The sequence below is a fragment of the Pleurodeles waltl genome, chromosome 2_2 (assembly GCF_031143425.1).
Source record: "Pleurodeles waltl isolate 20211129_DDA chromosome 2_2, aPleWal1.hap1.20221129, whole genome shotgun sequence".
NCBI lineage: Eukaryota > Metazoa > Chordata > Amphibia > Caudata > Salamandridae > Pleurodeles > Pleurodeles waltl.
The window spans coordinates 220663304-220675697 of NC_090439.1; the positions used below are offsets into that span (position 1 = coordinate 220663304).

The 12394-nt window shown below is 41.7% G+C and overlaps 1 protein-coding gene across 1 annotated transcript in view; it reads left to right on the top strand.

Moving 5' to 3' along the window:
* The window catches only part of DAP (death associated protein), a 233457-nt gene that overhangs the window by 38565 nt on the left and 182498 nt on the right, over positions 1-12394 (top strand). The window lies entirely within an intron of this gene.

Genomic DNA, 12394 nt, shown 5'->3' on the forward strand with positions numbered 1-12394 from the left:
TATTACTGTACACAGGTGATGCGGTTTTAGTAGCTAGAACAGGGAGAGGACTCCAACTTTTAATTGATGATGTAATTGTGTGGACCTGAAGGTAAATGATTGAGTAAAACATTTACTATGATCTATGGGGCAAGAGCAGCTAAAAAAAAAAAAAAAAGGTCAGTTTTATTAACACCACCAAGGTATTGACGACTACATCTTTTTCTGTTTAGGAATCCTGTTTGATGCTGAATATAATTGGAAACCATTGCTAATAAATAAAAAAAAAAAAGCCATCTTTGAGAAATCGATTAATGGCTTGCCTGTTTTTGTAAAAGGTTGGGCACAAAACCAATGAAAGAGGTATCTGAGATTTATTTCAGTAAATGTGTGGCAGTTGCAGCATATGGGACAGGTACCTGGGGCATGATTTTTGTAAAGATCTTACAACACGTGGAAAATACTTTGTTTGAAAAACGTGCTGGCGGTTCCATGTAGTTGCGCCAATTCTATCTGCCAAGCTGAGTTGGGCATTCTGTATATAGAGGATCTAGTTAAATGATCCTCTCTTGTGGCATACAATCTGGGCAAGGTAGAAGACTGCACTCAATAAGTTAGTTATAAAGGATTGCCTTCGACTTCAGTCTGCTATAGCTATCCCGCAGTTGGCATATGTGAAAATAACATTTGAGGAGAGTGGCCATCTGGGTTTATCTGCCGCTCCAGAGTCTTGCCACCTTTCTTTATAAAGGAATGAAAAAACAACTATTTTATGATGAGACCTTGTTGCCTACGGAGAATTATGATAACCAGCAACCTATGATTTGTTCATACAAATTGGTCTACACATACCATGACCAGTGTCTCTCCTTTATTTTACATAGACAGCAGTGATTTGTCCTCACAAAGTTTCGATTTAACCTCTTACCTCTGTTGATGGTTCTCCACTAAATGTTGCACTTTAACTGATGTGAGTCTAGGTCCCTGCGATGGACAGTCATTTCAGTCAGTTTTACTTAGCTTGTTTTTTTGCTCCTTTTATCAAACGCTTAGAAGAAAGTTTCTGTAGGCAACTCTTAAAGATATTAAATTTCGCCAGTGTAGACCTGTTCTTTTGTTTTTACTGCAGCTACACAGTCCTTTGATATGTTGTACGGTTGCCACTTTTATAGGGCATATACTACAACTAAGGAGAGGTGCAATATTGTGACTTTTTTGTGTACCGATCAGGTTTATAACTGCACTTTGATGGATTTTTACTTATTTTATTTTTTGCACTGTATTATGTCTATTGTTTTTTAATCTTCTAAGCCACAGAAATGCGGCGAATAGAGATGCTTTTGACTTTGAGTAACTCTGTCCATCAAATTCTGAACATCAGCCCGAACTAGACCCTAATCTATGGCCAGCGCCTCCATTTTAGAATCTAGTGTTATTCTAGTGCCTTCCATCGCCTTTATAATGTCTGTCAGTGTAGTTGTTGCCTGCACTTGGTCTGCTTGCATTTGCTCTGGCCCAGTAGTCGTGAGAGATCTGGGGGACTTGTCAATACTCAGTTGCTTAACTGCACTCTACTTCGATGTATCCTCTTCCATGTTGACTGTGTATCAGCGCCCAGTCTTACAGCAGTGGGCAGAGACTCAGCCCTCAAGAGTTGTTATACGCACTAATCGGCGCTGTGACAGAAGTTTTCAGTTTTCCCTGTAGTAACATGGAAAATGGCAAAGACTTGAATCTTCACGTGCAATTCATAGGGACAAGGTTGTACAGCTGCCATTAAAGTATTCATTGTTTTTCGCCCCTCCCCCCCCCCCCCCCCCCCCCCCACCCAATGCATGGTGCACCATGCAGAGGACCACCACACACCAAATTATTCTCACAAATGTGGCAAGGGTTCAACCTGGAGCTCTTGGTCCTCATTGTGGCTCTGCCCTTCCACTGTGTGCTCTCCCACCTGGTTTACCCCATTGGTATAGCCTCTAGGAGAGTGCACTGTGCAGAACAAGTCACAGATGGTAATTTTACGCCCCCCCTACCATCTCAGGCAACGAAGGGAGAAGCACGCAGTGCAGCAACCAGGGTGAAGCAGCCCACATAACTGACGTCCTGCGTGCTGCCCCACAGCACTCAACTGCCAGGCTTGCACCAGGCGTGTATTTCCAGCAAGCCCAGTTGTAGCGGGTGGGCCAGGCCCACCCATACATGACCCTTGGCCCTCTCAGTAACAGCAAAAGAGGCCACAGAGAAAGCACCTGTTAAGTGATTCCTCTATGTTGGCAAATGTGATTTTTTTTTTTTGTTGTTTAATTGTCAGTCAGAGGTCAACAAGAAATCCCTAGAATACATTTTATAGTGCATTGTTTTAATAATAACTGTTGTACTTGTGTACTGATAGGGAGAAAAGTACCATCTTTAGATGATTTTCCGTAACTTTCTACTGTCTGAGACAAAACTCTGGGCATGCCCGTGAAAAGAAAAGAGCCTGGTGGTGACCTTAGCTCATGTCTGAGGCAAGCTGCAGAGGGGAGTTGTGTGTTTGGGCGAAGGAGACGGGGGGGGGGGGGGTTTAACCTGCCAATGATGCAGCAGGTGCAGTGGCACCAGAGACCAGGTTGTAGGCTGCTTCCAATTTCCAGCATGACTCCCAGATAAGCTTGTGGCCGGGCCCTCACTTACTGCTCTTTACCCGATTCCACCGTTACAGTGATGTGGCAGCCATCTTGGAAGCAGGCTTACCGCTGTTGTCTGTCGGCAGGATTTTGTTGCTTGGAGACGTACCACGCTAGGTGAGGTGTTCTTTTCCACTCCTTGCAGCTGTAATAGGTTTTGGATACCCCAGGAGCAATAAACAAACAGCATATGTGTGCTTTTAATGGATTTTAGACAGCATTTGTGGACCTGTGACCGGGAGATCTGCATCATTAGCTGATGACACTCTACTAATTTTCTATAACACTAATGGGGCTCCAATATCTTAACAGTTTGCTGTCTTTTTTGAACGTTGCATGGATTTAAAGACTCAGTAGAATTTCTGCATCCCTCCCGCCCTCCTACAAAATTAAAAAAAGAAAAACAAGCACTGACAAAGCCAAAGGGTCAGGAGTTGTCTGGCAATCGTTTCGCTTTATCATGCTTGTTTTGGGGAAGTCTGTGGGCTTTTATCAATAACAAAATACAATGTATAAAAACTAAAATATTTTTGTGCCATATTAGTCAAATGGCACTTAAAGAAATTACTTTGTGTGTGGCTGTGCTCCTTGTGAAAAGGCAAAATGCAGTCCCCCATATTTTTCGCATGTTCCTTCCTGAGTGGAAGTCCAGGTGCCAAGTTCCTTTACGGGATTCGACTGAATCAGTTTGAGACGTGAGTGCTTTGGGCAAGAATAGAGATGGCTAGCCCCACCTACTAGGGCAACTCCGCAGACTAAATACACCAAATGAACTCTTTAGAATCTTGTGAGTTACGTATTTGTTTTTTAATTTATTTTAGAAGCAAGTGCTGTTAGCCAAGTGGAATTTCCTCGAGGGAGAGCCGGCCGCGGCAGAAGCTTGTAGCTGTAATCATCCAGTTCAGAACAGAATGTGTCTTAGTGCTACCAAACACAATATTCACATTCATTATGGGGTCAGATTGATGCACCAGAAATAACAGAAGTGAATTGATCATCAAAGTTAGGAAGCTAAAAACACCGTATTGGGTGTATGCCATTATCGAGCCCCTGCTTTCTTAGTTATTTAACACTTCAAAGTAAAGGGCAAGAGGTAGACATATATTGGAGGTAAGAACAATTATGGGGAGTATGCTTACCAATTAACATTATCTTTAATGCTGAGAAATATTTTACAGATAAACTGAGATCAACACCACTACAACACTGAACCAGTAGCGGGCACATTACAGCTGCATTAGATAGTTTAAATTAATTAAACAGTCAAGTCGACACTCTGCAAGCAAAAAAAATAAGCACACAAAGTGGAGTTTCGTGACTCATATCCTATCATGCGGTTTCAGATTGAGAAATACCATAAACTAAACACTTGCAACTGAATTGTCCAAATTTAAAGGTCAGCAGTATAATATCATTCCCCTTTTTACGGCTTGCCTGTGACAGTGCTTGTGCTGCATGCGCTTTCACTTGCGATATTGTATACAGCAAGGGGCTTCCAGCGCATCCATTGCTTAATATTCATTGGCTTTATTGTCACTCTTATTTGATACCTTCTAATTGGCCAGCACGTGATGGCTTCCTTATCCATTGGGCTGGCGCATTGACCATGCACTGATTGCTTCAGGTTGATAGTTGTGTTTCAGCTAATCGTTCTGTGATTACGGTACTACTTTATTTTTTCTTCTTTCCTGATGTTACCTGGATCAAAATGTAAGACATGGACACAGGGGCAATGGCTTCCTTAATGTGTTTTTTTTCTTTCCAGATGTCATTTTTTTTTTTCTTACGATGTGGAGATATTAACTTTTTTGCTGAGAATCACGGGTGTGCTAAAATCTAACCTGCACTGACAAAGCCAGTAGGGCTGTCATTTGAGATAATTGGCTCTGCCATTGTCTTTGTTCATGCTATAGAGCATGGACATTGTTGACTTTAATGATTTGTAGTCATACTATAAATAAAGAAGATATATGAGGCATCCAGCACTTTTTTTTTTTTAATAAACTCATTAATCCTGGCTGCATAGTAGCACTTCTTAAAAATTGGTTTTAACCACAGTGAAAATCATCTGCACTGCTGTACAGCATGGCTACAAATCTTTGCCAAAGCCAATAGTTCTCCAGGATGGGGGCCATTGACATTGACAGTGGTTGTTATTTATGAAACCCAGGCAAGTATGTCTTAAATATAGATGATTTACACTTGACCTTTAATGTTAAGATGCTATGTTTGTGATGTAAGAGCACGATTTTGCTTTGCTTTACACTTACTTAAGCAGTTAAGTCTGAAACCTATTGATTGCATGGTAGCTGGAGAGTGTGAAAGGGTTGTGAAGCCAATTCTCTTGATGAAGTGATTCTGGAATGTGTAGCAATGGACAGTGTTTGGGTTTACTTGAGTGGGGGAAGCGTAGAATTTGTGGCTGGAGGTGTTGGAGCAGCCAAAGTAAATAAGCTAGGTGAATCCGTAAAATATTATAGGCCAAACCTTAAGAGCCTAAATGGGAACCGTAATAATATGGCTAATGCTAAGCTATTGCTAAGATCTAAGGCGCTGTTGTTGTGACTACAGGATTCAGGCTGCTCAGTGGGAATCCCGTCCACTGCCGTTACTGCGCCACGAGGGGCAAAGACAAAACTGGCACAGTGCTTCTGCAGCATGGGAAGCTGTAACGCGCTTTTGGTGTGACTACAGGATCCAGGCTGCTCAGGGAGAAACCACCCACTGGCTTTACCACACCAGGTGCGCAAGGACAAACCATGCGCATGGGACGTGCCCGGGCGAAGAGCGGTTCTGTCTACGACTGTCAGCCCAGAGGAGGCTGAGCGACCCTTCTTGGCCCTGGTTGGTGCTTCTGTCCCGCTTATAGGTCACTGGTCACCCAAATAAGTAAGAATGAGGAAAAAGAAAACAGGCAATGGGAAAAGGGATGCTCCCAAGGTCCCCCAAGCGCCATCATCTATTACTTCATATCTCACATCTGTAATGGGTCAATCAACGCAGAAATAGGGCTGGTGGAGGAACGCATTAAGTACAGCATCCGTCACTGGTTTCCTCACCTGTACGAGTAGTAAATGAAGAAGAGCCATGTACATGGACTTAAAACTTGAAATATTTAGTGATGACGTGGCCACTTGGCTTGAAAGACAACCTGACTCTTAAAGTGGTCTCCCCTTAATCAGTCCAGGCTGAGAATGTGATAGCAATGCCAATATGTGACAGTAAATGCAGGACAGATGAACTATCTTCCGTGAAAAAACAGACATAGGGGATCAGACAGGGCACCAACAGCACCTAACGAAGACCTTGAATGTACTTCAGTCAGTGCTAACCTGAATTTTTTTTACATTTGCCACCCGCCTGTATTCATTTTAAGGAAAGTTCGATCTTTATCCCCCGGGAACCATGAAAATGTCCTAGACTTGAGATCCAAAGCGGTTTTAATAGCTAAGGAAAAACTTGGGATGGGGGGGAAGACTTGCATACGAGATCGTTCTTGTGACCAGAATTAAAAATGTTTTGCATGCCCCATATAGCCGTATTTAAACCGTGGAGCGGTCAATATTAAGGCCCCAAAAGTAGTAGCGACATTATTAAATCGCCTCACCCATCCACATGCTTCTACTAAGGGCATTTGGGCTTTACCTGTAGGGTTTTTCTATAAATCTCTGGGCCCAGTTTGGCTGCTCTCAACTCAGTTATGGGAGAGGCCAGAAGGCTTTTGGGGGTTATTAATTTTCCTGTTCAAAATCGGTTTGCACCCCTTACAACCTAGAGAGTATGAATTGACAAAATGGGCGACATGCACTTTTCAGCCCAGTCATGGGGGAGACCCAATGATTTGTATTAGAAGGGCAAAGGAAGATACATGGTAACTCGGCTATTGTTGATAGCGCGGCTTGGGCAAAACAGCGATTCCAAGGGGTGCCATTAGTATCCTATTTTGGAACACAGCAGTTGTGAGGGGCAAACTTCACAATTCAGCTGGCTCGCACATATCAGTAAACCTGACATGATTCTCTTACAGGAAATATGGATGGTAACTCCTTTCTAAGTAGATGTTTTTCCCACATATTGTATCCCTGCGGCCCCATCAGCAACAGGTTGTGCGAAAGGGGGGCTGGCTGTTCGAGTCTCTGTAAAGGTTCCTTTTCTAAAAGTAACAGATATATAACTCATTAAGGTTTCAGACCCTACAGTTGTCAATTAGGGGGCTGTGGAATTTGGCGATAGTAACCTACTATTATAACATTTTTGAAACGATTGACTTAGGTGGTTGAAGATCTGGGTAAGTCCCTCTCAAAAATACTTCTCCAAACATATCAACAAATTTCTCCTTCATGGATAGGTGATTTTAATTTAAAGTTCTGGAAATTTAGTCATAGCTCAGCATGTGGGTTAACAGCCCCAAATGGGAATTTAATTACACATTATTAAATAAGATCCTTATAAAACAGCATTTGTTTTTTTGTTTGGAATGTTTGTTTCAATCCTTATTCAGTACCTCCTATTTTCCATGGACATGGCAAGTCTAGCTGCATTGATTTTTGTCCTATTATGACTGATGTAGTCTAGTTAAGCGGGGATTTTGCAATTATGAGCAATTGCATGAGCGACCATAGTCACTTGAGTTGATATTGGAGGTAGAACTTGAAAAAGCCTAAGGAAGAACTGAGGGTGAATTGACTTTCGCTCAACTTTGGCATGAGATTGAAGTGGGAAAAAGTAAATGTTAGGCAACTTTTGTGTGACCTGATACAGGGCGAAGAGCTGGCAATTTCCATTTGTCTGTCCTTAGATGCTGACCCTGAACTAATTATGCCTGTGTTAATTTCACTTTGTGCCAAGGTGTCCAAATTACTAGTCGTTAAAAAGGGCAAGTTGAATAATCAAGTTTGCCGCTGGTTTGATAAGGCATGAAGGGCAGCACATCAGAATTTGCAAAGAGCACTTAAGTCTACTCCTAGGGATAAGGTGCAAGTTAAGCTGGCAAGAAAACTATATACAGGAAGTTTAGTTTTAAGAAAACTTGATAGCCAGAAATCAGCCTGGGATGATTTAGAATTAGCATAAAAACTTAGGGACCAGTGTCGTTTTGGGGAAATAGTTAATCGCCCATTCTTTTCTGATCAGAGGTCAACTAATGTTGAATGTGTCATTCTAGCTGAGTCCTGGTTTGGTCTTTATGCAAAATTGTTTGGTCATGAAAACTCCCCGGATAGGAGTGGTATGGAGGATCGTTTGGGGGATGCTATAGGACAGAGCTGCCGGTTTGCACTGAGTAGCTTTATTGATCATAAGGAGGACGCAGTTGCTATTAAGAAAAGCCTCTCATAACGCACTGGGCCCAGATGGAGTACCAATGGACCTTTTTAAGGCCTATATAGATCTGTGGGCTCCCCTGATTAGGAACCTTCTGTGTGCTGCAGTGATTGGCTGCTTCACTCCCTCATGGAAGGATTGTATCTTGGCTCTGTTTTCTTTTTCTTTTGTATATAAATGGGCTGGATACATATTTTCAAAAAGGGTGATAAAGCTGATCTGGGTTGTCATAGACTGATCTCCCTGTTGGGCACCATCTCCAAGATCCTAGGCAGAGTCCTTCTCACACGATTGGAAACATGGGCGGAATCAAATAATAATCTTTCACCTGTGCAATTTGGTTTCCGCCCAGGAGTGGGCACAGTGGAGCAGTGTTAGAATCTGACACTCCTAGAATGGAAGTATGTCAGTGCCGGGGGAGAGGCCCTACATTTAGAATTTATGGACCTCTCCTGTAATTTTGATACTTACAGTTGTGCAAAATTGTGGACCATGATGGAATCCATGGCGGATTGAGTCATGTCTATTAGACTTGTTAAAGGGAATTCACACAAATACCAGCATTTAAATCCGTTTTGGTAAGAATGCAAAATGTACTGACCCAATTAAATCAACCTGGGGGTCAGGCAGGATTGTATCTTGGCTCTGTTTTCTTTTTCTTTTGTATATGAGTGGGCTGCATACATATTTGACTAAGAATGGAATAGACCTATCCATGGCGGGCGACCACCGGATCCCAGGGCTTCTCTATGCAGACATTGCAGTACTTATACCACAGACAGCAAATGGGCTACAGTGGCTCCTGAAATCGTTTATTGATTTTATGTGGAACTTGAATTTAAAGGTAAATTCTGCAAAATCTTTTATGATGGTTGTGGGCCCTAAAACAATTAAATCCAGGTCTCATGTGGTTGAAGGGGTCACCATTATTAGAGTCTTGACTTTTAATTATCTGGGTATACACTGACACTCCATTAAATTGGTTGCACCTACTTATGATCAGAGCGCACAAAGTACAGGGTTTTGTGTAAGCAATCCTCCATTTAACATCTAGGTTGGGTGCAAAATTTGCAAAAGACATGTTACTTCTGTACAAATGCAAATGCATCCTGTTTTGGCTTTATGGAGCGAGGTGTGGGAATATGCCAAGATATATCATTGTTGGCACTCTCCAGAATCTGGAAAATAGACTTATAAACCACATTCTCCAAACCCCTTCTTCATTACTCTCATTTATTGGTCATCTGGAATTGAGTTTAGGATACCTCAGGAATGTGGTGCAGCATGCAATTCGAAAACAATTATTATGCAAACAACAATTGCCTATTTAGAGTTGGACCTCACTAGTGATGTTGAGCCTTAACTTGTGCTTTTTAGAAACCACCAGTATAGATTTGACCTGGCCAGGTTTAGATTGAGTACTATTCATTTCTTATGCACCTTTCCTAGCCAGGGATCCTGGTTTAAATCCTTGTCCAAATGTCCTTGTGATAATTGTACTTTACAAAGCATAATGCACTTAACCCAGGGGTGTGGAATTTATTAAAATATCTACTTGTCCACGGGACAGGTTGCTTCTCAAATCTACTTGTCCTGTAAAAAGATCTACTTGTCCCTTTGGTGCCATGTAGTGTGGCGCCAAATTATGGCAGCAATCTCATTATGTAAGAGCTCTGATAATAGCCTCTCTGATTATGCCAGGGCTACTACCATAGTAGGGCTTGAATACTTGCAATTTCAATCCCTAATGTAGCAATTTCCTTATTTTTCCACCTTTGTACAGATCTGCATACTGGGGCTGGAGGAAGCAGTAAGCAATAGTTCCAGGGCTGGAATGCCTTTGAGTCTGCATACCTACTAACCTGCATGTTTTAAAGATCTTCACCAGCTTCTCTCTAATATTTTCCCATAAAAAGAAAGGTTGGACATTTACTCCTGACAATGGCAGAATTAGAACTTCTTCCAGGGTTGGGAAGAAAGTGGCTGGAGGGAAAATGAACTTGCAAATGCTCAATAGATTTTCACATGAGCAAATCTACACATGCGTATTTACCCATGCTAAAATACAGTTCACAAATATTTTATAGGGGTACGACATATACCATGGGTGCACTTTTGTGACTTTCTTTAAGAATTTGGTGCCACATGTAGGTAGGTTCAGATTTGCGACCCGCAAATTGCGAGTCGCAAATTCGAATGTAGGATGGTGTCCCTGACACAATCTGTGATTCGCAAGGGCTTCGCAAATGCACACCTCATGAATAATCATGAGGTGGGTCGCAATTTGCGACCCCCTTGCGAATGGCGGCCTCACAGGGATGGTGGCCTGCTGGAGACAGCAGACCACCATGTCTGTGACTGCTTTTCAATAAAGCAGTTTTTTTTTTTGTAATGCACCCCGTTTTCCTTAAAGGAAAACGAGATGCATTACAAAAACTAAAAATTAAACGTTTTCGTTTCATTTTTTCAGAGCAGGCAATGGTCCTGCGGATCACTGCCTGCTCTGTAAAAATGTTTACAGTGACATTCACAATGGGGAAGGGGTCCCAGGGGGACCCCTTCCCTTTTGTGAAAGTGTTAGCACCCATTTGAAATGGGTGCAAACTGCGATTGGTTTGCGCCCGCGTTCGCAAAACAATCCTACATTGCACTGCGAGTCGCAATTAGGAAGGGAACACCCCTTCCTAATTGCGAGTCGCAAACCCGTTTTGCGATTCGGTAACCAGGTTACCGAATCGCAAAACTGGGTTTGTGCATCGCAATGTGCTTTTTGCACGTCACAAACAGCGAAAGTCGCTGTTTGCGACATGCAAAAAGCTACCTACATGTGGGTCTTGGTCCCTAATTAGGTCTGGTGTTAACAAAGACATTTTGTTTTTATTAAACTTCTATTTCTCTCTCTTTCGGCTGGCTTTACTGTGAGTGATCGCATTCTTCTCTTCCACAAGGAGCATATTGGCACACAAAGTAGTTTTGTTCAGTGTCAGGAACTACAGTGGCAATCAGTGACGTAACGAAACTGGAGGGTGCCCCTTTGCAAAGAACATGGAGGAGCCCCCTCTCCAGACTCACTCAGGGCAGGTGCTGTGCTGAAGGGGCCCCCTGGAGGGCAGCTGCGGGGCCTTTGTTATGCCACTGGTGGCAACATGTGCTTTTAGAGTTCAAAAATGTTTTTTTTTTTTTTTTGCCAGTGTTTGTTACAATGTTGAGGGCCTGGTAGCTCCCACAACAATAAAGTGTTACAAAAGCCATGTCAAAACAAGACACGCATTGATGAAACTAAAAGACTTATAAAAATATGTCAGATCAGTTGGCTTTGTCAGTGTTTGTTTATTTTCATGCTTCCCATAATCGTGTTGAAAATGGTTACACTGATTTTCCATTAGAAATATTTTTGGGAAATACTAGCATGCATCAAAACATTTTACTAAATGACACCTCATTTGCATCTAATCAGAGAGCATTCTGGGAGCATTATACTTAGCCTCATAGCCTAAACTTTTCAAACATGTGTATACACGTTTTTTTTATTTGTACTGGAACCAACGTCAGTAGTGAAGTGTGACCTTAAAACATTTATTTACAGCACTCACCCTAATAATGAAGGTTTTCAAATAATGAACCATAAATACAAGTTCGAACAGCATTATCTTTTGGAAACACATTACCTCAACTGTAGAGAGTTCCACTCTCTGTAAACAGGCAGCCAAAGGGTTTGTGCTGCAGAGGGTTGGGCCTACTTGTCCCAAGGACAAAGTAAACATAAAAACTTGTTGCCCTTGACCCCAAACAAGATGTCCCGGGCGTCGGGCGATAGGAATTCCACATCCCTGCTTAACCTTTTTTTGCCCATTATATAGTAGTCCACGAAAGAGGTTCTTACTAATGGTTTTGAAAGCAGTAAATATTAGGCAACATGGAAGAGCTTTCACTTTAATGCAAAAAATGATGTCACCAGAGGTATGCTTCTAAGTTGTGAATTTCATAAGAAGTGCCTTAGACATTAGGCGTAGATATGCACAGTAATTTTTGTTTTTTTTTGTTTTTTAATTATGAAAATTATAAAGATAGAGAAATTTGAATATATTAATTTTTATACATGGAATTGAGAAGGGAAAATATTTTTTTATGCACAAGGAGTAGAATTAATTTGTTATGCTAATGTTTGAAAAAAAGATGATTAGGCATTGGTTTTATTCATGGACTTTTGTACTATGTTTTTTTTTTTTTTAGTGTTGATTGAATCCTTTGGTATTTGACTGTTTATGGTCAGTTTTTGACCGAAATAAAAGATTGATGAATGAGAGATGGCCTAAGAGGCGCAGGGGATCCTTTTTGCATATAGCCCTACTCAAAAGAAGGTGTTTAAGCAACAAAAATGTTAAGTGACACAAGGACTGGAGGAGTAGAGTATACCATTTAAT